Genomic DNA, 27,820 nt, shown 5'->3' with positions numbered 1-27,820 from the left:
AGAGGGTGTGGAGAAAAGGGAACACTCTTGTACTGCTGAAGGGAATGTGAATGGGTACAGCCACTATGGAGAGCAGTATGGAGGTTCCTTAAAAAACTACAAATAGAATTACCATATGACCCAGCAATGACACTACTGGGCATATACCCTTAGAAAACCATAATTCAAAAGAGTCATGTACCAAAATATTCATTTCAGCTCTATTTACAATAGGCAGGAGATGGAAACAACCTAAGTGTCCATCATCGGATGAATGGATAAAGAAGATGTGGCACATATATACAATGGAATATTACTCAGCCATAAAAAGAAATGAAATTGAGCTATTTGTAGTGAGGTGGATAGACCTAGAGTCTGTCATACAGAGTGAAGTAAGTCAGAAAGAGAAAGACAAATACCATATGCTAACATATATATATGGATGTTAAGAAAAAAAAAAGTCATGAAAAACCTAGGGGTAAGACAGGAATAAAGGCATAGACCTACTAGAGAATGGACTTGAGGATATGGGGAGAGGGAAGGGTAAGCTGTGACAAAGCGAGAGAGTTGCATGGACATATATACACTACCAAATGTAAGGTAGATAGCTAGTGGGAAGCAGCCGCATACCACAGGGAGATCAACTTGGTGCTTTGTGACCACCTAGAGGGGTGGGATAAGGAGGGTGGGAGGGAGGGAGATGCAAGAGGGAAGAGATATGGAAACATATGTATATGTATAACTGATTCACTTTGTTATGAAGCAGAAACCAACACACCATTGTAAAGCAATTATACTCCAATAAAGATGTAAAAAAAAAAATTTCATGTGTATAGGGTAAAGGGGAATATGACGGCAGAATCCAGAGTTGGTGATTGTACACTATGTACAGCTACTTTAGGTACATTATAGAGTTACCCCTTTTACCAACTACTATCCATTCTCTTACCAATACAGTACACTTCTCATGGGTGTCCCAAATCCCTACCTTCCCTTTCTCAATTCACCTCTCATAGCAGTGACTTCACTAAAGTATTCATTTATTCTGGAAACTATAATTTTATAAATGAGCTTCCATGATAGATTTGTTAAGAGCTGGGGTTTGGAGACCTGGACTTGTACCTCAGATTTTCACCAGATATTTTTTAGAAAAATGATTTAACCTCCTCTGCAAAAATAGAGTTAATAACATCTTCCTCATAGAGCAGTATAAGAATTAAACAAACAATTATGTTGAATGCTTATTGTGCACCCTGACTCAACAAAATGTAGCTTTTAATATTGTTAAGATAACTAACTTGACCAGGGTCACTGATAACAGAAAGGGAATTAGAACCCTCTGTATCACATTGTAGCCTTCCATGCTGCTTCCTTCTTTAACTGAACATCTTTGCATTCTAGGCTAAGAGATGGAATCATGTAGAAAAAAGAGCATAAACATAAGCATGTATGAAGACTGGGCTCTACTTGTCACCATCATGTGCTAGTTCTGTCATCTGGTCCAACTCTGAGTCTTCAGTTTCTCTCATCTGTCAAATGACTGACTGTGATAGTATGTGCTAGAACATCTAATAAATGTTGGTAAGATCAACTAGAGTCTGTGGCATTTGAGCCACAACCCCCTCTTTTCCCCGCATGCTCAGTGTGATGGAAGCTCCTCTCACCTAGCTCCCAGGCAAGGACTTCCCCAGGAAAGGCAAATCATCAGCGTTTCTTCTTAGCTGCTTTCAAATGTTAGTTGTTTATGTTTTGCTTCCTTATTTGATGATGCCAATAAGGGACAACCCAACTCAAATTACCCCATTTATCTTCATGACTCTATTTTTTCCTTCCTGGTATAGATCACCCTCATGATCTCTCTGCCTGCCACTCTCCAGTGTAAACCTACTGTAAGAAAGTAGTCAATAGTTAAGAACTTAGAATAGAAGTGACATTTACTTGGTTCATTGCTCATTGATCTCATTCTCACTCATCACATCATACTTTCCTGGTAAGCTAGAAAGGGGCTTCAAATCCATCTCCATCCAGTGTTCTAGTTGCTATGGCCAATACATCAGAGCCAAGATACAAGCTGAAACATATTTGGCCATCTCACACTTGGAATGGATGCAACACCAAGCCTAATATACTCAAGACATTTCGCAAGCTGTGTGTAAAGGTAGCAGGGGTTACCGACAGTGTTGGTGAGGGATGGGGTGGAAGTGACTAAGGGGATTCCTGGCACAGTGAATTTATTCTAGCAGGCAATTGCAAAAGGTCCACTAATGGATCATCAGAGGGAATTGTATTTTCAAAACAACTGAAAATCCAACAAAAGCAAAGCTCACAATATCTCAGAACATCTGTGTGACATAGATCAGTGGATCTGTTACTGCAGATCCCCAAAAGAGTAATTATTCCACTCAAAGTTCAGACCCCTCAATCCTGCTCTCCAAGGTTCACCACTATTAAAATTGTGTTAAAACGGAAGCTGCTATTACTTCACCTGTCTCACCTACTAGAACTGAAAGAAACTTTAGAGATCTTTTCACTTAGTTATAATAAAAATGTAATAAATATGCTGACTAGTCTCTCAGATTTGGAATGGAGCTTAGAGCCCACCAAGTTGAAACCTAACAATCTCCCCAAATTTGCACTAGCTACATACATCTTCTCTGCAACGAAGGGAGTATTCAATATCTCCTTGCAGACCTTCTGAACAGGGAGCTCAATTCCCTAATAAGAATTAAGCACAACACAAGTGCAAAATGTAACTATTATTTGGGTCATCTAAAATCTGCAGAAAGACAAAAAGTACTGGATTCAAGATTGACCTTGGGCAAGCCTTAGTTTTTTCAGCTTAAATTTGAGCTGTTAGTGGTTCTCATCTCCTAAGGTTTGTGAGGATTAGAGAAGATGTATATAATTCAGTAATTTTTCAATAAATGTTAGCAATTGTTCTCATTATTAAGGTTCACTTTCCTTAGACATGTAAGGTGGAGACTTGAAAAGAATAAAATGAAGCTTTATAATGTACTTTACAAATTTCCCAAACAAAAGCAATAGTGCTTTGATTCATAAATACTATTACCATGGTTTCCATTGGCATGTTATAAAAGTTGAACCCAAATGGTCAGTCCCTCTGTCCTCTGGTGTGTGTGTTTTAATTACTATAAAGAACAATGGCTGCCATTTATTGAGCCCCTACTTTGTGCTAGAGCCTTTCACACGTTACGTCATTCAATGCTCACAATAATTCCATAAGGTGACACAATTCAGAGGAGAAGTCTGAGGTTTAAGAAGTTAGGTAACTTGCATAATGTCACCCAGCCAGATCTCTGGCTCCCACACTCCCTGTACCTGCCCTAATGTCTTTTGTGTTTATTTCTAAAATGTGTCCTTGATTTAAGAAATAAGAGCCAGGCTCCTGGAGACTGGAAATGAAATTGTACTAGTCTCAGTGACTAAAGCCTATAGTGATCCTGAATAAGATTGCAAGCTTCATGGAGAACTAGTAGCCTCAGGAAGAAGCTGTCAATCTCAATTAAGACATCAACCTGTCAGAGGAGGAAGGTATTGCCATGAAGCCTATTGTTGAATGCATGTCAGGTGAAGGCACTACTAATTATTGCATGATCCAAATATGTCTGTTCCCTACTTTTCCTAAAGTAAGGTCACTGAGTTATTATGGCACGGTGGTTTGCACTATTTTGGATTCCGCCAAGTGGCAGGTGGCCTGACAAACATGCGACTCAGCATGTTTTGTTGGGTCCCCACAGCTGTGCTGCCAATCAGTTCAGGATGGCTGCAAGTTAATGCTAATTAGCTTCTGTTGATCTGCATATTCCAACAGCCTCCCAGGATTCCCATTTTGATATGCAAGATTGCCAGTTGGGTATGTGATTGAATTAAGAAGCAACAAAGATTTTCTTCCACGCAGGGATATGTGGATCTGAATCCCCAGTAGAGGCTGCTACCCTTTTGTTTCATGGTTGGCAGCTCTGGCCCTTAGCACGAGAGCATGGGCTCCAGGCTAGAGGGTGCTGCCACCCTGCTTATAAAAAAAAAAAATGATGCCTTAACCTCCTAGCGCTGTTAGGAGTAAACATTCTTTCCATCTGGTCTGTGAATTGGCTCTGGCAATTTAGATGGGCAAGGAATCTATAGTTTTCTCTTCTGCTTGGTTCAAATCTGTTTGGTTCAAATCATCTAAACCAAGCTAACCAGTAATGAAGAATTATTTCCTGTGGCATGCAAAGACGACTAATTCCAAACGATTACTTTCATACTCATTGCATGTCATTGGATAGACTGTTTTACCTTTCTGGACCTCAGTTTCCTCAAATGCAGTGTTAGGAGGCTGTGCTAGAATCCATTAAAGGAGAGAAGATATACGACAAAGACAGCAAAATGTCTGACACATGTTAGCCCCTGGATATTGCAATGTATTTTTTTAATCAGTTTTAAAAAATAAACAGCTATCCAATGCATACTATGTCAGCACAATGCACATGGATGGAGATTCAAATATGAATAAGATTATTTCCCTCCAGGAGTACATAGTAAACAGACAATTACAATGGGATAAATAAAGTCCCTTTGAACAATGGAATTCTATAATTCTTTCTTTCGATTTGCTGTGACTACAAGGGAACACCACAAGTTTCTGGCTCTACCACTTAATAGCTTTCTTTTCCTGTGTATATTGCTTAACTTCTCTGAGCCCTTGTTTCTCCTTCTGTAAAAGTAATGCACACCACATAAGGTCATTGAGTCTATGAAATGAAATAATGCTTGTTAAAGTTACTGACACATAGTAGGCATTCAGTAAATAGTATTTTCTTTCTGTTTTTCCTTTCAGTGGATATTATTAGAATCACATGAGTCCAGTAAATTCTGGGACGAAGGACGGAGGTAGAAGAAAAAGAGGTGGAAGGATTTCAGCCATGCTAAGAAAGGAACTCAGCAGGAAACTGCACTATGGGGGCTGATGTATTTAGATTTTGCACCTGTATTTCATCAGGGCAATGAAAATATGATCTCACTGAGTAAACATTACAAAAACAATTTTCAAAAGTTTAACTTGGCTGCAGCCTTAGAAAGTTCTGCTTCCCTGAAGTGATTAAACAATATTTCTTGGAAAACATTTGCTAAATATAATTGTGAGGGAAACTTTTTTCTCCTTTTCATATTGTTGGATTTTTGTAGGAAAAGTTACTAAAGCTATTGCTGAAGTTATTTTATATTTATCATATATTGTATATTTTCATATTTGTGTGTATATATAAATATGTATGTCGCCATTTCTCTATGTATATTTATATAACACATGTGAGAACGTGTCTATATATATGGTGTATGTATATAAATGTGCATCTATGTATATACAAATTTATGTTCATCATGATTTGAGAATTGAGTACATGCATACACATATACATGTGTTTTATAATATGGCATCTGTATTTATCATTCATTTAGGCATTATATTGTACTGGTTAAAAGCATAGATTATGAAACCAGACTCCCAGAAATTGAATCCTAGCTCTATCACTTATTGCTATGTGACTATAGTCAAGTAACTATCTCTGCATCTCAGGGATTATCTTAATGTCTTATTTAAAATATTATCTGTAAGATGGAGATAATTGTATATACCACAAAGAGTAATTGTGAGGATTAAATACATTAACATATATGAAAGTCCTTAGAAATAAACTTGGCAAATACCTCTATTGATATTATTATTGCTATTGTTATTATGACTTTATTCTTGCTATCATAACTTGTTATTATAACTATTGTTATTTTATTAGTGTTATTTTCCATTAATTCATTTGTTCTGAATTACAGTGACTAAGTTTTTTTGTTTAAAATCTCAACAAATGGACATTTTTAATAAGTAATATCAGAGATTTTCTATTTTACAAATGGTAGATATTTTAATTAAATTTGAAGCAAATCATTCCTTTGTTGTGGGAAGAATCATCTGGATATTTGTACTTAGCTATGCAAATGTAATATAACTACTCTCCACCCCACCCGACTACCATCCCCCTTCTTGGAGAAAATAGGGAAATAACCTGAATGCACATGTTTTATACTAAATGGATAAATGTGTTATTTGGTAATGCAAATTGAATGTATGTTTTAGCAAAGCTATTTCTTTGCATACTTTGTTGCTTCTTTGAGAGAAAGATTTCTTTATTAAGTAGTTTAGGCTGTAAATTATTGCTTGTTTTGACCAAGAGGCATATGCTTGTATTTGATCAAAAGAGATTAGTAATAGAGACTCCAAGATTGTAGGAAAAGAAATGTAGGCCCAGAATTTAAGTCAAGCTGGAAGAGAAACTGGATGAAAAAGCTGTGTGGGCTTAGCACAACTCAGGTTGGACTAGATTCGAATCTCAGCTCCATCTCTTCCTAGTGTTGTGACCTTAGGCACACGGTGAATTCAGAGGTAAATACGGAGTCTTTCAAACAGTATTGATGTTGGACTACTCCCTCTTGTATCAATGTCTTGTGGTCATTGGGCCAGACAGTACCTCTGTCAGTGAAAGGTGGAGTTTTTCATAAAGAATATGGGTATTTTCACAATCACCCTTGGAAGAATTCAACCTTTGAACTGAAATGAGGGCAGGAAGAGAGAAAATTATATATTTTAATGGCTCTCCTTTTGTTTCTTCAAGAAATCCATCTAACTATGGAACTACTATTCACTAGACTTCTATTGTGGGTCAGGCACTGGTGGAGGCACAAGGAACCAGATATATGACATGGTTTCTCTTCTTAAAATGCTCGCAATTAAATGAGGGACATAAATATGTGACTAGCCATCAGTATGATGGGTGCTATGGTACAGTACCAAAAAACTGGATACAGGCAAGGAGGAAATGGTTAGTTCTCTCCAGGGGTAAGTGAAAGCATCTAAAATGAGATGAAGCTTAAGCTGTCTCTTAAAGGAAGGGCAGGGACATCATAAATGGTAAAAGGAGGAAAGATATTTCAGGCAAAAGGAATATTCACAGTCACAGAGGCAAGAGAGTCTAGCGAATTCAGAGTCACCCTAAAGGTGACTCTGGAGAGCATGTCCTCAATAAACTACTTCCACAAAATTCTCTATCTTAGGTCCTCCTTCTAGGATATCCAAATTAAAATACTTTGAAATATCTTCTGATGAACACTTTTTAAATTTCATAGTCAAATTTATCAGTCTTTTAAAGATTTTCTTTTAAAAATCTCATTAATAAATCCTTTCTTTCTCCATGGTCAGAAAGTTATCATGATCTGTATTTCCAATAAATTTTTTAACTTTTCTTTTGACATTTAAGTTTTCAATCATTCTGAAGTTGATTATATAGTGTGATCCAATAAGTTACTGTATATGTGAATAACCATCTTGTCCAAGTTACTTTATTAAATCGCTTCCTTTCCCTATCATGGATCTTTTTAGAAAACTGGGATTTATTCAACACATTTTAAAATGTTTTTTATATATTGAGAGCCTTGCTTGCTGTTGGGGATATAAACATAAAATGATAATACAGACCACCTCTCCCCACACTTTCAAGGGGCTTCCAGTATAGTGGGAAGGTGGAACACACCTACAGTGGAAGTATATACAAAACAAATTAATATCTACAGGAGTCAAGAAAGATTTCTTAGAGGAAGTGAAACTAAAATAACAAGAATGTTCTAGTTGAGAAAAGTGGATAATTCATGGTGTTTCTAAACTGAGGAAATCTATCACAAAACCACAGACTAAACCAGTACAGAATATTTTAGAATGCCTGTAGTTCTATATGGCACAAAAAGTGTGACAGCAGATAAGAACTGAGAAGTAGACAAACAGCCTCCTTATTAAGGGCGTTTTGATAGTGTACCTTAATTTCTACTTTGTATCTCCCAGCACACTCCCTTTCTCTTGCCACCGGCTGGAGGAAATAATGTGACCCAGGCTTGGCCATAGCACCCTAGTCCTTTGGATACAGGGATTATCCTAAGAATGGGCATGTGATGTGAATAGGTACAATCGGAATCCTCCCATAAGGTTAGTACACAAATGTTGATATAAAGAAGCCATTTCTGTTAAAGTTACTAAACTGGGGCTAGAGCAATCATGTTCCCTACCACATGGAGAACACCTGAGTATAGAAAATAAACCCTACATTCACGGAAAAAAAAGAGACAGTAGAAATATGAAACCTATGTAAAGTTAAGGTTGCATTGAAATCACAGCTCCATTACCTGAGGACTTATTTCCTACAGTTCTTTCTTCAGTTCTTTTAGCTTCCCAGTTTTATTCTCAGGAATATAAGGCAGTGAATTATCCTTTTTTTAAAATTAAACTTACTGATATTGTCTGATATTTTCAACTGAGAGAGAATTAACTAAAACTTTATCCTGATGACAATAGCCATCAAAGGGCTTTTTCAGGGGAGTATAATGGTTAGACTTGCCTGATGGGAAGTTTCCTGTGACCACAAGGTGGAGGGTAGATTACAGGGGGTCAAGAAAATCAAGAACAAAAAATAAAAGGAAAAAGAAACTGATAAAGGGCAGGGTCTATGCCATCTTGATTATGCCCAGCACTAGACCTGATTACTGTTCTTCCCTCCAATCCCTTTAAAATAGGCAGACTATCTATTTCAAATGGTTTAATTACAGTTGTCAGGTTTTTTTAGGATTCTTGGAGGAATGTTGTTGATCCATAATTTTATTCTTGAAAATAAAAAAGAACACTAAAAAAGAGTGGGTATATGTATATGTATAACTGATTCAATTTGCTGTACACCTAAAACTAACACAACATTGTAAATCAACTATACTTCAATAAAAACTTTAAAAAATAATAAAAATAAAAAAGAACAAAACTTTAAAACACTTGTACTTTTGTAAGTGATAAATCTTTACAAAAACTAAGAGATCAAAAAGTTTTAAGAAAATTAAAATTATCCATAGCCCCGACAATTAAAGAAAAATGACTAAAATTTTACTGTTTCATCCTTCAGGCTCATAAAAATGTGGAGGTACTTGTTTAGAAAATATAATGTAGTTCATTCCATGTTTATCCAAATATTACACTATGAATAATTTCCCATATAAATATACTTTGAATATTCAATTGCTCATTTCACAGCATGGACGTACTACATTGCTTAACCATTTGCCCATTTGGAGACTTTGATTGCTTCCAATTTTCATAATTTTAAAGAATGTTGTCATAAGCATCCAACATGTAGAACTTTTTCTGCATTTCAGATTTCAGGTTGGATAAATTCCTAATGGAATTACTGGGACAGAGGTTATATACATTTTTAAGACTCTTTCCACAAAAGAACTTTGCAAATTAGACTATGTTTTATTTCAGCAGAATATGACAAATCTGAAGTGAAAGATGATCCCAATTCCCAGAATTTCACTGCACTTAAATGTGCTGGGCAATCAGATTTGGCTGCTCTTCTGTGTTTGGGGCATAATGTGATGGACTGATTTCTGTTCTCGCCCTACAGCAGTTTTGACTGATACAAATTCTTCAAAGTTTCTTTTCTGGGGTTTCCCTGGTGACACAGTGGTTAAGAATCCACCTGCCAATGCAGGGGACACGGGTTCAAGCCCTAATCCAGGAAGACCCCACATGCTGCGGAGCAACTAAGCCCGTGCACCACAGCTACTGAGCCTGCGCTCTAAAGCCCGTGAGCCACAACTACTGAAGCCCATGCACCTAGAGCCCGTGCTCTGCAACAAGAGAAGCCACCGCAATGAGAAGTCCGTGTACTACAACAAAGAGTGGCCCCCACTCGCTGCAACTAGAGAAAGCCCGCGCATAGCAATGAAGACCAAACGCAACCAAAAAAAAAAAAGTTTCTTTTCTGTGGGAACAAAATATTCTAAGAAGCACAGAACCTGATATTTGGAGTCTCAGCTGAATTTTTCCATGTTTCTTTGAGGGTGGAGTGTGGAATATTTTCCTTTCCTGAAGACAAGAAATGAATTGTACAGATTGAAGACCTTTTTTTGAGAACTATACAAAGATTTTCACACTTATGATCTCATTTAATCTCTCTCAACAGCATTTGAGAATTTGAGTAATATATCAGAAAACATGCAGGTTTTGCAACCAGCCGAACTTGGAAGATGAATCCAGGTTCCATCAATTGTTAAGTTACTTGAATGGCCTTCTGCAAATTATTAATCTGAGTTAATAAAATCTTGGGGATATGAATAAATATCTTACTGGATGGATAATTTTAATTAAATGAGAAAATGCAGGTAGACCAATCAACATAGTATATAGCTCTGTCTTAATCTGGGATCCCCTGAGATCAAAATCTCAGGCATGCGTATGGCTTATTCTGGAAGCCATCTCCTAGAGTAGCAGTAAGGGTCCAGGGAGGAAAACAGGGAGGAAGGGAAAACTAGTACAAGAATGTGATCGAATTTGTCACCAGAGCAGATGACTGGTGCCTGACCTTTCTTCTCAGGAGTCTTATGAAATGCATCTTAGAATCCTTTTTTTTAATTTAAGAACTTTTTTATTGGGACTATTATGCTTGATACTTCTTAAAACTTGAGTAAAATGTTTCTCTTTTTGAAAAAAAATAATGTACCCAATTACAGAATCAAAGATTAAATGTAGAGAGTTTCTCTAAGTGTTCTCTAACCAGTTTTATGCAGTTTAAATTTCTATGCTTTACATGAGATTCCATCTTATTTTTTAAAAAAATATTTTAACATATCACTGCTGTTGTTTAAGAGATAACATTTTGCCCCTTTCTTTACTACTTATTACCCAAGTAAAAAAAGAGGAAAGTATCTACTCATCAGCAACCATCCCCACCCTCCAGTCAAGGGCAGCTCTAGGTCATGCATTTCCAGATGGTATATGTTTGTCAGGGAGTTCCTGGAGACATCAGAGACACCTTCAGCAAAATACATGAGAGGCCAAGTCCTTCTGGTTGTAGCTGCTCAAAGCTAGTCAGAACTGGTCACTACAGCAATAGCCGGGCAAATGATTAAGCCTACAAGGATTTTCAGTGACCATAAGAGGTGTCTTAGGTTTCCTATTGTTATTACAACACATTATCACAAACTTAGTGGCTTACAACAACACAAATTTGTTACCTTACCGTGCTGGAGATCAGAAGTTCAAAAATGTCTCCTACTTGGCTAAAATGAAGGAGTCGGTAGGACTGCATTCCTTCTGGGGGCTCTAGGAGGAAACCCCCCTCTTGCTTTCACCAGCTTCTAGAGTCCGTCCTCATTCCTTGGCTCAGGGAACCCTTCCAGCAACAGCTTCACTCTGAGCCCTCCCTCCGCCATCACACTTCGTCCTCTAACACCAACACGCCTACCTCCCTCTTATGAGAACGCTTGCGATTACATTAGGTCCACCTGATAATCCATGATAGTCTTCCCATCTCAAGATCATTAATCACTTTGCAATGTCCCTTTGCTACAAAAGATAACTCTTCCCGGTTTCATGGATCAAAACACGGACATCTTTGGGGAGTCATTATTCTGCCTACCACAGTGTCCAGTATAAGAATCTAATAAGTGTGTATTAAGCTTTCTTCTCTTGCTGATCACTGAGTTTCCATTTTCTCGCCACTCCACTCCACCTGACCCAAATTATGGTCAAGTCAATAGGTAGGAAGTGGATAGGCAAAGCCACAAACTCATATCATCTGGTTGCAAATCCATTAGTTTGGGAGTCTTGGCAATCAATGACTCACTGTTGGATATGGTAAAGGACAGGGTTGGTGATGCTGCTGCTGTTGCAAGAGCTGGTGTGAGTCAGGGCTGAGTGAGAATGAGGAGAAATTCCACCAAATAGGCCACATTGGAGGCCCTGACAATTTCAGATTCCATTTCCAATGTGGTTATAGTAAATTGCTTTCAGTTCTCTGGGAATGGAAATTTACTCTTTTTAAGATGCCAGAGACAGATAACTTTGACTAAAAGGTAAATTTGCTGAATCTAAAACAGATCATCGTTCATCTGATATCCTGAATAAATACTAAATGAGAAATATTTTTTAGCATGACTTTTTAACAGGACAAAACTTTGCTCAGGTTTTTGGTAAAAATCAACACTTGAATAGAAGATACAGGTGAGATTTCAAAACAACTGCTCCAATCTGAATATTTAAAACAAATGGGTAAGTTAAAAAACAAAATAAAATAAACATCCACATAATCACTATCCAACTTAAAAAAAAAAAGCACATTACCACAATGTGGTACACAATTACACAATGCCTTGACAATTCCTGTGCTTCTCTCTGAACTCATTCCCTACCCTACTCCCTAATAGTAATCATTATCCTGAATTGTTATTATTCCTTTTCTTTCCTTGATAGTTTTTACAAATTGTTTATATATTCTTAAACAGTATTTTGTGTAAATGGAATCATATCATACAAGTTCTTCTGTCATTCACCATGTAAGTACCTCTAGTTGATTCAATTTTTTACTACTGTATATTAACTCGTTACATTGGTAAACTACAATTTATTTTGTAGTTTGGTACCCTCTTTGGCACCCTCTTGCCAATGGAGTTGTTTCCCCTTTGGTGGCATTTTTTGTTGTTGCTTTGTTTTTGTTTCTCTCTTGGCTATTACAAACTAATGCACATATTTATACTTTACTCTTCATGCACATGTGTAAGACTTTCTCTAAAGTATAAATCCAGGAGATGAATTGCTTGTTTGTAAGGTAAATGTATCTTCAACTTAGGAGACAATTCTAAATTCTAAAGTTTTTCAAACAGGTTGTAAAATGTAAATACCTACCATCAGAGATGTGAGCTGTTTTATTCTATGTTCTTACAAAAACTTGACATCAGCAGATGAAAACTTTCCCATTCTAGCAAATACAAAATGGTATATTTTATAAAATAGTTAAATGTATAAAATTTTGTTTTTATAATAGTGCTTTTGTGTCTTGTTTATAAAATCATCCCCTGCCCCAAGGTCACATAGATATTCTATACTACCTTCTAAAATTTGATAGTACTTCTTCAAATTTGAATGTTTAATCTAACTAGGATTGATTTTTGCATATAGAAAGCTACAAATCCAATTTAATTTCTTCGAGTATAGACACTGTTTTATCCAGTATCACTAAGTAATCTCTTCTTTACACAATGATTTCAACTGCACATTTTGTTATCTAGCAAGTTTCCATATGTTTGTGAGTTGGGTTCTGCTGTTTCTATTCAAATTTCATTGATCTATTTGCCTGTCCCCAAACTAACACTACACTTTTAATTATTAATGCTTTATGTAAGCCTCTTGATATCCAATAGGTCCCTCACTTTCTGTCTCCATCACTCCCCCGGCAGTATATTGGCTTTTCTTAGCTTTTCCTCCATAAAAATTTATAATCAATTTAGAATTTTAGAATCAATTTGTCAAGTTGCACAAAAGCAATGGTAAGAGTTTCACAGGAGTAGATAAATTTGAGAAAACTTGATAGTTTTAAACTTTTGAGTCTTTTTATTCATAAACATGGTATATCTTCCCATTGGTTTAGACCTTCTTGAATGCTTTTAAATTGTTTTATAATTTTTCCTCTAAGTCTTGAAAATCTTTCTTAGATTTCTTCTTATCTGTATATATGTGGATAGATAGATAATATTTTGTTGTTATTGTAAATGATAGCATTTTAATATTAAATTTTCTAATTCTTGTTGCTAAATCACAGAAATGCAATGGAATTTTCTAAGAGGATATTGTTTCTGATCAACATTGCAAAATTCCCTGTTCAAGTCTAGGAGTGTATGTGTGACTAATGATGGCAACATTGTGTTTTCCTTCTCTATATTTATGCCGTTACATCTTTTTCTTGTCCTGGACTTCCAGAAAATCATCAAAAGGAAATGGTTATGGTGAGCACTTTTGTCTTGTATATATTTCAATATTTCTCTATTAAATGTTCCTTCTGATCCTAGTTTTGGTCATTCATGCCTATTGAATTTTAATGAAGTCTTCATTTATACCCATTGAGAAGGTCAACCATGTTTCTCTTTGAATCATATGCTAATGTAATGAATTTATGTTAATTTATATTTTATATTAAACCTACATTACAGTCTGGGAAAATTTAACTATCCATAATGTATTATATATTTTCAGATTGTTGATTTACTTTTGCTAATAATTTGTTTGGGCTTTTAACATATAAATAGGAATAATATGGAATTCTTAGTTCTTCTGTTATCTTTAATTCTGATATCAAGAATAGCAGACATTAAAAATTTTGTGCTGTAAATGGAGAGTAAGTCCCCTTAAAGTAAATCAAAATCACTAATATATCCTGATTTCTACCATTTAATTTTTAATTTATTTTCCTACTTTTTCCATTTTTCCCCATTCTTGCATCCCTTTATATTGAGGTTTTCTCTATTCTTTATTTTTTAACTTTCTTGAATTTGGAAATCATACACTTTGTAGATAACTTTGTAGTGGTTACTCTAGAAATGTTTTACCAGATATCTTACAAGTTTAAAATTATCTATATATTTGTCTTACTTTTAAACACTGGTAAACACCCAATTTTCTATTCTATGCCTGATATTTTAGTTCCATTTTGTTTTTATGACCTCTCGATAATTATTTTATAGCTTTATGTAATCATTATTTAGATATATCCTCATATGTATCAATATCTTTATCTGCCATACCATTGTACACTAGACCTTCTTAACAAGGATAATTTTCCTTCTTACTGAGGGAAATACCAATTCCATCATTTTCCAACTTTGTGAGCTTAAGCAAATTATTTAACCCTTTTGGTCTCAGTTTCCTTATAAATAAAGTGGGAATAATAATAATATTGTATCTACTTCATATAATTGTTGAGAAGATTATATTAATTGACATATGTAAAGCATCTAGAAAGTGCCTAACACATGTTAACAGTTATTTTAATGTTTGCTAGTATTATTTTTATTGCCACTGATATTATTAATTTTCTTATTTCTGTATTGGGATACGCTAGAATATGCTGCAGTAACAAAGTGAAATCCTAATGCTTTCAAAACAAACAAAGCTTTATGTTTTTGATTTGTGTTTCTTTTCACTTCCACATGTCCTACAAGTGTTGACTCCGTCTCTGTTGCTTGTCAGTGTTACTCCAAAACCTAGGTTGATAAAAAAGACAGTATTTAGAATACTGCCAATCATCCTAGAAAAAAGAGAGTATTGGAGAGTCTCATTGAGGATTAAATGCTTAGCCCAGAAGAGGCACATGTCAGTTCCACTCACAAGTCATTGGCCAGAATAGTTTACATAGCAATCCAGAAAGTACAATCTTACTATGTGACAAGAAGTCAGAGAATTGGAAATATTCCAAGATCAGCATTAATGAATAACACAGAATCTTTTGTAATTTCCTTGTATTTTTGTCTTAAAATTTTACTAGCTTAGTGTTCTAGATTCCTGCTTTATCTTCTTTTGGCCTCTTGGGAGTTCTTATTTTCTTGCTGCTTCAATGGTGCATTCAAAAGTTTTATTTTACATTTTATCTACTAGTTGTTGTTTTTTTTAATTTTTAAGTGGGGGTTTACTCTGTGTATCTAGTCCACCACAGTAGAGATAGAAAAAACAGAATTTTCACCACTCACTTTCAGTGGTTTAAAGAAACTGAACAAAGTATAAAGGAGCACAAAATCACCTTTCTGTGGTGGTTCTATTGTCTAAATGTCAAGGGAACCAATCTCATCCTATTATTCACTAAATAACTCTGCAACTATAGCAGGTCATTTCCCTTCCATACATCTGCCTTCCTTAACTATAAAGCATGTAAGTAGGTGTAAATGACCTTTTAGGATGTTCCCCAATATACTCTTCATTTTTCAATTTATTTCACTGTGGAATATGTATTTTATAATGGCTTTTGACAATCTCAAATTCCAAACCTGATATTCCTTTTTCAATGATAAGACTGTTGCCATTTAAGATTTTCCTGACAGCTCATGACTCAAAAATACTATCAGAGAACAGATTCTTCACCTCTTCTTGCATCCTGTAAATGTGCAATATAAGCATAAAGAGCTTTTAGAAAAGAGGCACCCTCTGCTCCCATGTAGTTCCTTTGCTCTAAGTGAACTCAGTCTCCTCTCTGCTGCAGCACTTGCCACAGAATACTTAATACAGCCCTTACAGAACTAGAAAACTAGAGAAGGCAATTTGGTATAGTTTAACCTTTGGAAAATATTTGGTCCTCACCCAGTCCATTTCCTAGACCCTTTCTGCTTAACCTGCTTGTCATGGTAGACACCAAAGGGAAAAGGAAAACACAATGAACATTGTCTTGAAAGACTAACATGTTTTTCAAAATACAGGTATTTTCTCCTCATGATTACATTTAACCCTCACTACAACTCTTGATATAGGCATTATTATACCCTCTTTCAGATGAGAAAACTGAGATTAACACAGGGTAATTAATAGGTTCCAGACTTCACATCTGAACTGCACTGTCTGGTGAAGTTAAGGGTCATTGTTAGTGAAATTATATGAGAGATAAATCTAAGTAAATAGAACTCCTTGCCTCACAGTAAAAAGTAGAGGATTCATGGATGAAGTAAGAGCCCGTCTGTCAAGATGAGACAATACACAGCACCCATGGGAGCTTAATGCACCCTCTGATGCTTGAGGCAGGAGAGCCTTTGAACTCTGGCAGGCCGGGTTGAGTGTCCCAGACCTGAGTATGTGACTTGTTGCAAATTTCTTTTCTTTTTCTCCTAACTTCTTTTTTTTTTCTTAACATCTTTATTGGAGTATAATTGCTTTACTATGGTGTGTTAGTTTCTGCTTTATAACAAAGTGAATCAGCTATACATAAACATATATCCCCATATCTCCTCCCTCTTGCATCTCTCTCCCTTTCTGATGTGATTTTATTTTATTTTTTTGAAAGATCTAAATAGACATTTCTCCAAAGAAGACATACAGATGGTTAAAAAGCACATGAAAATATGCTCAATATCACTAATTATTAGAGAAATGCAAATCAAAACTAGAATATGGTATCACCTCACACTAGTCAGAATGGCCATCATCAAAAAGTCTACAAGCAATAAATGCTGGAGAGGGTGTGGAGAAAAGGGAACCCTCCTACACTGTTGGTGGGAATGTAAACTGGTACAGGTACTACGAAATGATTTTAGATTTATGGAAAATTTACAAAGTTTCCTTAAATAGCACAAATAATACAATAATACAAATGGTATATGGAAGAGGACAAAGAATTCCCTAAGACCTTCTCCCAGAGTCTTTAAGTGTTAACACATTGCCACATGTGTTTTATCATTCACATACACAGATGCACACACACAGTTTTTCTGAACCATTTGAAAGTAAGTTATAGGCATGATGACTGCTCGTAATTCAGTGTGTATTTTCTAAAAACAAGGATATTCTGTTACATAACCATAGAACAATTTTAAAAATCAGGAAATTAATATTGATCCAATTCTATTATCTAACCTTCAGATGGCATTCATATTTTTCCATTTATTCATAAATTGTCCTTTATATCAAAAGAAAATCCTGGGTCACATGTTGCATTCAGTCTTTGTCTTTCATGACATTGACATTTTTGGAAAAAACAAGTCAGATATATTTTAGAATGTCCCTCATTTTTGAGTTTTCACATGATTATGCATGTTTCAGGTTATGCATTTTTGACAGGAATACCCCAGAGGTGATGCTGTGTTCTTCTCGGTGCATGAGGTCACAAGGAACGGGATACTATTCATTCTATTCATGTAGATATTAACTTTGATCATTGGTTCGGATGGTATGTGCTAGGTTTCTCCAATGTAAAGATATTATTTTTTCATTTGTAATCAATAATTATCTTACAAGACAAAACTTTGGGGCCTAGATAAATATCTTAATCTCATTAATGTTTCATGCACTTGTACTATCATGTATTTATGATTCTTCCCTTAATCAATGAATAATATGCTTGCCAAATGGTGATTTTTCTGATTTCATCATTCCTTATTTATAAGCTCATTTATTAGATGGCCCTCTAATCCAAGGAAAATATTTACTTCTCATTTATTTGCTTATTTATTTATATCATTCTATACATCTGTATAGAGTCCATGTTGCAAATTTCTTAACCATCATGGCCCTTAGTTCTTTCTCTGTAAAGTGGCAGTGATAATATTTACCCAGCTCACTGCTGTCTAGAAATGTTGCGTTGGTGAGCGGACCATGCTTCAGCAGCACTGACCTGGTCACCCTCTACTGCCATACCTTCCCCTGGGAGCTGGAACACAGAACAGGGAAGTGCAACCGCTTCAGAGAGCCACCAAATTTCTGCTGGCCTGACCGGGCCTGCATCTCCCTTCTCCTGGGACTTACTTAGAGGAGGCCAGGATCAAGGCTCCACTGCTCATCCCGCTCCCTCTCCACTGGTACTCCCAATCAGAGAACCTCAGAATTAAACTGATGTGGATGGGGTTATGGGAGTTGGGGTGGGGGTGGGGGGAATGAAGGGGAGAAATCACTGTGCTTCGTTCAGCCTGATGTGAAAGGATGGTTGGTGTTTTCCTGCATTGTACCTTTTCTTACTGTTTCTTTAATAAATGGGATGAGAGGGCTAAAAAAAAAGAAAATATTTACCATCGTGATCTGCTGCACTGATTAAACAAGTTAATATATTTAAAGTCCTCAAAACCATAAGAAATAAATTGGAGCTATTCATATTAGTAATAATAATAATAATTGTATTAGTCTCTCTTTTCACATTATGAGATTTAGGTGCCATCCTCTTTCAGTACTTTATTGTCTCAAACAAGCAGTTTAACCTCTCTTGGTCTAATTTTTCTGACCTATGAAACAAAGGAGTTCAATCAAATGGTCTCTAAATTCAATTACATTTCTAGTGTAAGAAACTAAGATTCTGTATCTATAAAATATTTGTATATAAACCCATTTTCTTCTAACTGTCAAATATTCTATAATAGCCTTGCAATATGAAAATCTTCCATAATTCTTAGTGTTCTTCCAAAATTTCAAAGGATATATATTTTACCTCTGAATAAACTGCTTGGGTATTCTATCTCATCATACTTTAAATTTTAGTAATATTAGTTGGTCACTGCTATTTTCTGAGTATGCTGATGATTTCTGACAAAATGTGAAATAGCTAAAGACAGATGGCTTGCAGCTCCAACTGTTGGGGTTTATTTTCCTCTGCCAGCAAGGTCCATGATCCTTCAACGGACTGTGGTCTCAGACCACATGATGGCTCTGATTTGCATATTAGAGAAGGAAGAATTGAAACTTTTAAAATTTCTTTCCAAACACGTAAGTCACATTATGAAATGTGACCAGTATGTAGCTTGGAACTTTCTTATAGGTCTTTGCACATTGTGAAAATGAAGAATATATTAATGGAAAGCTAGTAAATGGATTAATCTTATTATTAAACATTTCCCATAGGAGAGATTGTCTGGGAAAGCGGAAAGGGCCCTGGACTTCAATTTGAATCTCTGGGCTTAAATTTTTGTTCTTAGTAGGCCCATGAACCAGATCAAGTTATTTAAGTTTTCTGAGTTTTAATATTTTCATATGTCAAGCTGGAATAACATGTCACATCTCATAAAGATATTTTGAGAAGTAAATAAGTTCATTTCAGTGAAAACACCTAGCATATGAAAGGTATTCAATAAGCATGAAAGAAAAAAAACGAAAACAAAGAAAAAAAAAACACGTTAGGATAAATAAGGTCCAGCATAGCCAGAATAACCTCCTTTAGCATTTTCTACTATTTTAGCAACTAAACTTGGAAAGTCAGCATGGACTATCTTTCAATTTGAGCATCTGAGAACTCTCAGTAATGGTTACTTTATGAGAGACCTAGTATAACAGCCAGACTGGTTACAGCATAATCACCTGAGGAGAACTCAGTCATAAGTCTTGGGCCTCATCTTGAAGATTGTAAATGAGTAATCTTACAGAAAGGCTCAGGTGTCAGTATTTTTTAAATACTTCTCAAATGATTTTGATGTTTCTGAATCTCTGTTCTAGAATTAAGAATGGTGGAGAGCATACCAAAGGAGCCATAAAAGCACCAAGTGAAGAACAAGACTGGAAGCACATAATCAGCTACCAGGAGTGCACCACTGATGCTGAAACTGGTAACTTAATACCTTATACCTGCAAGTACGTAGATGAATTATTTCACCAAGTAAGAGTAAGGCTCTGGAATCAAATTACTGGGTTCATAGCTGGACTCTACCATTTACCAGCTGTGTAACCCTGGCTCGTTATACAATATCCTTGAGTTTACTTCCTCGTCTTTACAATGAAAGCTATCATAAGGTTCAAGTGAGATCATCGGATGAAACAGTACAGTGCTGGCACAAAATAACTACCAAATGAATGTGTTTAATTATCCTGCATTCATTAGACACTTTGAACAACTGTGCCTATATACATGCTGTTTCCTATGCGTGGGAAGCATTTCCCACACACCCCTGCTTAGTAGACTCCTCCTCATCCAACAAGGTTTAAGATCCTGTATCAGAATGCCAATCTCTGATCTCTGTATGTCCATCTTTGCCAGTGAAATTCTTCCCATATGCAAATCTTCTCACTATCAGAAGAAAATCCTGAACAATTACATGCCAAGTCCTAATTCATCTCCCCTTTTCCTGTCCTCCCTCACACAGACCATACCTCTTTATCTGAATTGACCTTAGAGATGTGTTCTTCCTTATGCCCATCTCTTTATTTCCCTGCTATTTTCTCTCTAAATACTTTCCTTGGGTGAGCTCTTGCTTTCACTTATCTTAGTTCTACATGGTGACGGTGCCAAAATCTACATCTCAAACTCATACTATTCCACTAAGTCTAAGACACATATAGCTATCAATCTCCCCAAAACAGCCTTCTGTAAGTCTTGAAAACATTCCAAATTCAATATGTACAAAACCAAGTTAACTCTCAATTGTTTCTTTTATGCCACCTTTAAAAATAGTTTGACAGTTCCTAAAAATATCAAACATAGAAGTACCATGTGAACTTGCAATTATACTCCTAGGTATTCACTCAAAAGAAATGAAAACAAATGTCTGCACAAAAATTTGTACACAAATATTCATAGGAGCACCATTCAGAATAGCCAGAAAGTGGAAACAATCCTAATATCCATCAATTGATGAGTGGATAAAAAAAATGTGGTATATCTATACAAAAGAATATTATTCAGCTATAAAAATGAATGAAGTACTAATACACGGTACAACATAGATGATCTTTTAAAACACTGTGATAAGTAAAAGAAGCCAGACACAAATTGTATGATATAATTTATACGAAATTTCCAGAATATTCAAATCCATAAAGACAGAAATAGATTAATGGTCGCCAAGCAGTGGGGTAGGAGGGGATGGGAAGTTATTTCTATTGGGTGTGAGGTTTCCTTTGGGGTGATGAAAATGTTCTAAAATAGATAGTGGTGATGGCTGAACAACTCTGTGAATACAGTAAAAACCACTGAATTGTACAGCTTAAGAGGGTGAATTTTTTGTTATATGAATTATATCTCAATTTTTTTAGATCTCCTTTTTGATGATCCTTACTTTAATGTATGACACCATCAGTCCATCACTATCACATTCACTAACCCTAGAAAATTTGGCAACATCTTTCACTTTCTGTCATTCCCAACACATAAAATAAGTCAAATATTTTTAAGTTTCTCTTTAAATCATCTCCCTGATCCATTATTTTCAAATGAGCGATGATTTTTAATATAAGCACTAGGACAAGAAGGGTTAATTCTCAATTTTTCAGTGTGTCAGAGTTTACAAAGTTCTATCCTTCATATATCATTATCAGAATAACTCTATAACAATGGAAGAACAAAATAAGTAAGTGATTTGCCAAGGGTATATAAATAAGTTGGTTTGCAACCCCAGACCTTTGGGTCTAAGTCTAACATTTACTTGACACAATGCATTGTGTATGCTATATGAACATAGATCTGATCACTGGAAAGTATCAGCAGTCAGGACAACACACTCTCTCTAATCCCGAAGAAAGGAAGTGAAAGATCAAAGAAATATGGGCAACCTCCCATTTAGAGCTGCTAAGTGGAGAGAACAAGCATCATGTGAGGGTCTCCTCACTTCTCCATGCTGGAGAAGTGGAAATTGTTCAAACACCAGTCAGTAGACAAAAATGGAGCAGCCAAGCCTTGGTAATTACTACCCGATAATTGGACTTTATGAATTTAGATGTTTGTTATGAAGCGTTATTTTTATATGAATTAATCATCAATACTCTAAATCAGGGGTTCTCAGTCTGGGGCTATATTTCTTCCCAGAGGACATTTGATAATGTCTGGAGATATTTTGTCAGGATTGGGTGGGAGTTGGGTGGGGGGGTGTTACCAGAATCTAGTCAGCAGAAGCTAGAAATACTGCTAAATGTCCTACAATGTACATGACAGCTCCCCAAAGAGTTATAGAAATGTCAACAGCACTGAGGCTGGGAAAAACCTACTCTAAATGTATTTTCAGTTGCTAAACATTGCAAGCTATATTCCCAACTGGCAGATCTCTGCTCTTTGGTTGTAAAGGACTCCCACCAAAACAGTCCATGGCCCAAGAGCCTCAGGCTTTGTTTAAAATAAAAAGTTCTTTTGGATTTAATTCAATTGACTTAAAACCTTAATGTTTACCTACTGTGCTCAAAGTATTAGGCTATGCACTATTGAGAAATATGTAAATGGTTATAACATGTTCCATACCCTTCAGAAATTATAATTTATTAAATGTGGCAACTTCCTACAGAACAAGAACCATGTATTCTCAGTACCTAATGTTAGATGTTTAACAAATAGTTATTAAATAAAGAAGAAAAGTTTCTCAGTAATTTTTCAAAATCTTCCCAATTACCCTAAGTCCCACACCCAAATTTACCACTCACTTTTGTTCAAGGTCTTATATCTTATATTTTATAGCAAAAATTGAGACTATCCATATGAATCAACTTAGCATCTGTTTCCCCTCATCTACACTCGTACCCTTATTTCCCACTCTCTTTCAAGTCTCAGAGAATGAGGAGTTCCTCATGCTACCTAAGGCCAACTCCTCTGTTCCATTTGTTTCCTTAGTCCCCTCCCCCAATTCCATCATCTCAAGATCTGACTTGATCAATAAACTAATAATTAATGTAAGGTACAAAATTCAGTGATCAGAATATAGTAAATGTCCAATGAGTGTAACTCTTATAGCCCCCTCTAATTCAGGTCTCTCCCATCCTGAAAAACAACATCCTTTTAATTTATATCTACCTTAATTTTTTCATTCTCTTTTGAGCCTACTTCTCTCTGTTCTTAGTTCCCACTCATTTAACATTGTGAAATCTGATTTTGACTCTATGACTCACTGAAATTGCTCTTGAAGATGATGATCTCCATGTTGCAAAATTCCAAGGAGTGATTCTTTAACTCTCTGCAGCATGTGCTGTTTTCTAAAAAAATAGTGATCATATACGCCCAGGCAAAAAATTTTTTCATAATATTTTCAAATGATTGACTGACACATCCATTGACCCAAGTAAAAAGCACTGCAGTTAATAGTCTTTACTGGGAAACTATGTTGCATTTAACACTATTTAATCCACAATGGATGCCTGAGGCTGGGGAGAAGGAGATATTCTACAATTACTTCATGTGCACTTATTCCATGCCAGTTGTTGTGTAGGATACACAGAGAGAGATAATAGAACAATATTTCTATCCTCAAGAAGCTTACATCAAGTAATGTTTGGGAAAGGAATAAGTAGGTTTGAGATTTCAAAAGTGGATGCCTGGGAATATGGTGATAGCATTCATTAAAAAGGGGAACCAAAGAAGGCATCTATGATCACCACTATAAAATCAACACCACTGAAAAAGAGAACCAAGGAAAAGGAGTGATATGGAATTTAAACACTGTTTGGCGTTGGACATACTGTGATTAAGGAGTAAACAAGAAAGATATCCAGATGGAGAAATGGGTGAGAGGCAGGGGGAGAGAGTGTCTAGTACTCATAAGGGAGATTTTGACCTGCTGAAGAGAATCAGAGGCTCAAACATGACTTGAATCAAGGATCAGATTAGGTAAGGTTGGGGAGAACCTTCAAGATGGCAGAGGAATAAGACATGGAGATCACCTTCTTCCCCACAAATACATCAAAAATACGGCTACATGTGGAACAACTCCTACAGAACACCCATTGAAAGCTGGCAGAAAACCTCAGACTTCCCAAAAGACAAGAAAATCCCCACATACCTTGCTGTGAGGTTGACAGGGTCTTGGTGCTCTGGCTGGGTGTCAGGCTTGAGCTTCTGAGGTGTGAGAGCCAAGTTCAGGACACTGGTCCACCAGAGACCTCCTGGCCACTAGTAATATCAGTTGGCAAGAGTTCTCCCAGAGATCTCCATCTCAATGCTAAGACCCAGCTCCACTCAAAGACAAGCATGATCCAGTGCTGGACACCCCATGCCAAAAAACTAGCAAGACAGGAACACAACCCCACCCATTAGCAGACAGGCTGCCTAAAATCATAATAAGGTAACAGACACCCCAAAACACACCACCGGGCACAGTCCTGCCCACCAGAAAGACAAGATCCAGCTTTATCTATCAAAACACAGGCACCAATCCCCTCCACCAAGAAGCCTAAACAACACACTGAACCAACCTTACCCATTGGGGGCAGACACCAAAAACAATGGGAGCTATAAACTTGCAGTCTACAAAAGGAGACCACAAACACAGTAAGTTAAGAAAAATGAGAAGACAGAAATATACACAGTAGATGAAGGAGCAAGGTAAAAACACACTACACCAAATAAATGAAGAGGAAATAAGCTGTTTACCTGAAATATACTTCAGAGTAATGACAGAAAAAATGATCCAAAATGTTGGAAACAGGATGGAGAAAATACAAGAAACGTTTCACAAGGACCTAGAAGAACTAAAGAGCAAACAAACAATGATTAACAACACAATAAATGAAATTAAAAATTCTCTAGAAGGAATCAACAGCAGAATAACTGAGGCAGAAGAAAGGATAAGTGACCTGGAAGATAAAATAGTGGAAATAACTACTGCAGAGCAGAATAAAGAAAAAAGAATGGAAAGATTGAGGACAGTCTCAGAGACCTCTGGGACAACATTAAACACAACAACATTTGAATTATAGGGGTCTCAGAAGAAGAAGAGAAAAAGAAAGGGACTGAGAAAATATTTGAAGAAATTACAGTTGAAGACTTCCCTAATATGGGAAAGGAAAGAGTCAATCAAGTCCAGGAAGTGCAGAGAGTCCGATACAGGATAAATCCAAGGAGAAACACACCAAGACACATATTAATCAAACTATCAAAAATTAAATACCAAGAAAAAATATTAAAAGCAGCAAGGGAAAAGGAACAAATAATATACAAGTGAATCCCCATGAGGTTAACAACTGATATTTCAGCAGAAACTCTGCAAGCCAGAAGGGAGAGGTGGGACATATTTAAAGTGATGAAAGAGAAAAACCTACAACCAAGATTACTCTAATAAGCAAGGATCTGATTCAGATTCAATGGAGAAATTAAGACGTTTACTGATAAGCAAAAGCTAAGAGAATTCAGCACCACCAAACCAGCTTTATAACAAGTGCTAAAGGAAATTTTCTAAGCAGGAAACACAAGGGAAGGAAAAGACCTACAATAACAAACCGAAAACAATTAAGAAAATGGCAATAGGAACATACATGCTGATAATTGCCTTAAATGTAAATGGATTAAATGCTCCAACCAAAAGACATAGACTGCCTGAATGGATACAAAAACAAGACCTGTATATATGCTGTCTACAAGAGACTCACTTCAGACCTAGGGACGCATACAGACTGAAAGTGAGGGGATGGAAAAAGAAATTCCATGCAAATGGAAATCAAAAGGAAGCTGGAATAACAATTCTCATGTCAGACAAAATAGACTTTAAAATAAAGACTATTACAAGAGGCAAAGAAGGACACTACATAATGATCAACAGATCAATCCAAGAAGAAGATATAAAATTGTAAATATTTATGCACCCAACATAGGAGCACCTCAATACATAAGGCAAATGCTACCAGCCATAAAACGGGAAACTGACAGTAACACAATCATAGTAGGGGACGTTAACACCCCACTTTCACCAATGTACAGATCATCCAAAATGAAAACAAATAAGGAAACACAAGCTTTAAATGAAACGTTACACAAGATGGACATAATTGATATTTATAGGACATTCCATCCAAAAACAACAGAATACACTTTCTTCTCAAGTGCTCATGGAACATTCTCCAGGATAGCTCATATCTTGGGTAACAAATCAAGTTTTGGTATATTTAAGAAAATTGAAATTGTATCAAGTATCTTTTCCGACCACAACAGTATGAGACTAGATATCAATTACAGGAACAAATCTGTAAAAAATACAAACACATGGAGGCTAAACTATACAGTACTAAATATACAAGAGATCACTGAAGAAATCAGAGGAAATCAAAAAATACCTAGAAACAAATGACAATGAAAACATGACGACCCAAGGCTAATGGGATGCAGAAAAAGCAGTTCTAAGAGGGAAGTTTATAGCAATACAATCTTACCTCAAGAAACAAGAAAAATCTCATGTAAACAACCTAACCTTACAGCTAAAGCAATTAGAGAAAGAAACCCAAAGTTAGTAGAAGGAAAGAAATCATAAAGATCAGATCAGAAATAAATGAAAAGGAAATGAAAGAAATGATAGCAAAGATCAATAAAACTAAAAGCTGGTTCTTTGAAAAGATAAACAAAATTGATAAACCATTAGCCAGACACATCAAGAAAAAAAGGGAGAAGACTCAAATTAATAGAATTAGAAATGAAAAAGGAGAAGTAACAACTGACACTACAGAAATACAAATGATCATGAGAGATTACTACAAGCAAATATATGCCAACAAAAAGGACAATCTGGAAGAAGTGGACAAATTCTTAGATAAGCACAACCTTCCAAGACTGAACCAGGAAATAATAGAAAATATAAACAGACCAAACATAGGTAAAACACTCTTTGGTATAAACCACCACCATATCCTGTTGTCCCACCTCCTAAAGAAAGGAAATAAAAGCAAAAATAAACAAATGGGACCTAATGAAACTTAGAAACTTTGGCAAAGCAAATGAAACCATAAACAAGACCAAAAGACAACCCTCAGAATGGGAGAAAATATTTGTAAGTGAAGCAACTGACAAAGGATTAATTTCCAAAATTTACAAGCAGCTCAATATCAAAAAAACAAACAACCCAATCCCAAAATGGGCAGAACACCTAAATAGACATTTCTCCAAAGAAGATATACAGATTGCCAGCAAACACATGATAGGATGCTCAACATCACTAATCATTAGAGAAATGTAAATCAAAAGTACAATAATGTATCACCTCATACTGGTCAGAATGGCCATCATCAAAAAATCTACAAAAAATAAATGATAGAGAGGGTATGGAGAAAAGGGAACCCTCTTGCACTGTTGGTGGGAATGTAAATTGATACAACCACTATGGAGAACAGTATTGAGGTTCCTTAAAAACTAAAATTAGAACTACCATATGACCCACCAATCCCACTACTGGGAATATACCCTGAGAAAAACATAATTTAAAAATAGTCACATACCACAGTGTTCATTGCCACTCTATTTGCAATAGCCAGGACATGGCAGCAACCTAAGTGTCCATTGACAGATGAATGGATAAAGAAGATGTGACACATATATACAATGGAATATTACTCAGCCATAAAAAGAAACAC

Source organism: Delphinapterus leucas, chromosome 1 (assembly GCF_059928025.1).
Source record: "Delphinapterus leucas isolate spDelLeu-1000000601 "Yukka" chromosome 1, BTC_Dleu_Yukka2, whole genome shotgun sequence".
In the NCBI taxonomy this organism is placed as follows: Eukaryota; Metazoa; Chordata; class Mammalia; order Artiodactyla; family Monodontidae; genus Delphinapterus; species Delphinapterus leucas.
The sequence above is the reverse complement of the archived record's forward strand: the minus strand, read 5'-3'. Positions refer to the sequence as shown.